General features: G+C 45.1%; 1 non-coding gene across 1 annotated transcript; it reads right to left on the reverse strand.

The window, feature by feature from the left end:
• Window positions 1–2,695: 2,695 nt before the first annotated feature.
• TRNAF-GAA lies at window positions 2,696–2,768 on the reverse strand. The gene has a single exon. It is a non-coding gene; the product is annotated as a tRNA-Phe (tRNA).
• Between the last annotated feature and the right edge of the window lie 215 nt (window positions 2,769–2,983).

Below are 2,983 nucleotides of genomic sequence, written 5' to 3' on the forward strand. Positions count from 1 at the left end.
TGCTTTGCTTTTTATCAGTGCAGAAACCCAGGTCTCAAAGTTGGCAGAAGGAAACACAACAACACTACTGTGCAGAAGTCATTCAAATTCATTGACATATTTCTGCGTGTGGAACAATGGAAGCATTGATTGTCTGAAATAAATAGTAGTAGTAATATTAAGTAGTGGCAGCAGCTAAACAAAGTAAGATTCTTTCTTTAAGCCTCAAGGCTTTCCTGAACAATATAGCCATAAATTTATTTTATTGTAGATTTTGACCTAGAAGCAACATGATGTTAATTAGGGCAAATGAACCTAAATGATGTGTGAGCTAGGCTGACCCTATCGCAAGCCATGCAGATCGGAGGGGGGGGGGACTTCTAGACAAGTGTTTATTGCAGCATCACTGCTCCTCAAGCAGGCAAGATTTTCCCAGTTTCTAAGGCATGGGTAGAGCACGCAGGTGGCGCTGTGGTCTAAACCAGAGAGCCTAGGGCTTGCCGATCAGAAGCTTGGCGGTTCTAATCCCCATGATGGGGTGAGCTCCTGTCGCTTGGTCCCAGCTCCTGCCAACCTAGCAGTTTGAAAGCACGTCAAAGTCCAAGTAGATAAATAGGTACCACTCCGGCGGGAAGGTAAACGGCGTTTCCGTGCGCTGCTCTGGTTTCGCCAAAAGTGGCTTAGTCATGCTGGCCACATGACCCAGAAGCTGTACACTGGCTCCCTCGGCCAATAAAGCGAGATGAGCGCCACAACCCCAGAGTCGTTCGCGACTGGACTTAACTGTCAGGGGTCCCTTTACCTTTACCTTTTTAAGGCATGGGTAGGCAAACTAAGGCCTGGGAGCCAGAGCCGGCCCAATCACCTGCTAAATCTGGCCCCTGGACAGTGCGAAAATCAGTGTGTTTTTACATGAGTAGAATGTGTCCTTTTATTTAAAATGCATCTCTGGGTTATTTGTGGGGCATATGAATTGGTTCTTCTTCTTTTTTTATTCAAAATATAGTCTGGCCCCCCACAAGGTCTGAGGGAAAGTGGACCGGCCCCCTGCTGAAAAAGTTTGCTGACCCCTGGCTAAGGTCTCAAATATAGAATAAATGTTGATAATTGCATAAGGTAAACACACATACATAAGTATATAGACCACATGTCTAAAACAGTTCAGGAGAGCAATCCAAAAGTAATCTTGCCTCTCCTAAAGACTCTATAAACATTCCCTCTGCCTCCTTAATCCCTGAGAACACGCAGGCAGATAGCAATGAGGAGAAGTTCCTGAAATAATTCCTCTCCTATATCTACGAACCGTCTTTGTAATAATTGCAATTGTTTGCCCAGAGGCTCTGCATTTAGGGATGTCCGAGGGGCAACCTGATTGTCTTATCCAACGCTAATGTTTTGCGTGAACTGTGTCTGGAACTATGTAAAACTTGCTAAATCCTCAGGAATATCACACCTTGGCCTGCCTGAGCCACAGTAACCCCACCTTAGGTGTGATGCAATTTCTGACTGTTTGTAGAGATGTCCTCCTTCTGCACGCCAAAATGCCAACCCTTAAAAGTGATGAAGGCGGCCCTGTTTAGGAAAGTTTTTAATGTTTGATGTTTTATCGTGTTTTTAATATTCTGTTGGGAGCCGCCCAGAGTGGCTGGGGAAACCCAGCCAGATGGGCGGGGTATAAATAATAGTAATATTACTACTACTACTACTACTATTACTAATACTACAATTGTGTTTTTTCTTGGTTCTGGGTCTCTCTTGCCTCCTTGCTAAGAGGGGTGGGAACTCCATTGCAACATAAAAATAAAGATCTGTCTTGATTTCAGTGCATCCAGCCTCCATCCATTCATCTCTGACAGATCATGAACTTAGGAGACTCAGTCCCTTGGGGAGTTGGGCAGCAAAAGCCAACCACCCCTATTTTTCTATATCAACTGCATACAAATTGCCAGCCCACAGTTTTTTTAGTTGTGTGTTTTTTGTGTGTGTTTTGTGGGGTTTTTTAGTTTTTTAAATATTGTCAACCCATTTGTGATATCTGAATGACCTGTTTGCAACATTAAGCCTCTGTCTGGAGTTGTTGTTGTTGTTGTTGTTGTTGTTCAGTCGTTCAGTCGTGTCCGACTCTTCGTGACCCCATGGACCAGAGCAAGCCAGGCATTCCTGTCTTCCACTGCCTCCCGCAGTTTGGTCAGACTCATGTTGGTAGCTTCGAGAACACTGTCCAACCATCTCATCCTCTGTCGTCCCCTTCTCCTTGTGCCCTCCATCTTTCCCAACATTAGGGTCTTTTCTAGGGAGTCTTCTCTTCTCATGAGGTGGCCAAAGTACTGGAGTCTCAACTTCAGGATCTGCCCTTCCAGTGAGCACTCAGGGCTGATTTCTTTAAGGATGGATAAGTTTGATCTTTTTGCAGTCCATGGGACTCTCAAGAGTCTCGTCCTCCAGCACCATAATTCAAAAGCTGTCTGGAGTTAAATCCTCTTAACTCTGGTTTTTCAGATAGCAAACAGAGCTCTGCCAGTCTTTGCTATTTCAAAGGGGGGGGGGGGAGAAAGAAAAAAAAAGCTCAGCTTCTGTCTGTGTGCGATCCTGCAGAGCAGCTATCGAGCTTCAGCGATTAACCTCTCCCGAGAAGCAGATTTTAACGTGCAGGGAGTAGTTCAAGGAAGAAGGGGAATGGGAAAAATAAAACCTTCATTGCGGAGGAAACACCGCCTGCCGAAACCCGGGATCGAACCAGGGACCTTTAGATCTTCAGTCTAACGCTCTCCCAACTGAGCTATTTCGGCAGCTGCTCTGCGGCTTTCGAAGAAGGACTTTCAAAAGGACTCTCCCGGTTGATAAATTCTGTGCTTTTTATTTGAAAACACACACACATACACATATATATTGTTTCTCTCGGCGCTGGTGTTATCTAGGGCAGCTTCTCGACGATTGTTGAATTAGTTGCAAATTCCATTTCATGGCAGTGGCTGTGAGCAGCGACCCTGCTTAAAGAAAAAAA

This window comes from Lacerta agilis, chromosome 4 (assembly GCF_009819535.1).
Source record: "Lacerta agilis isolate rLacAgi1 chromosome 4, rLacAgi1.pri, whole genome shotgun sequence".
NCBI lineage: Eukaryota > Metazoa > Chordata > Lepidosauria > Squamata > Lacertidae > Lacerta > Lacerta agilis.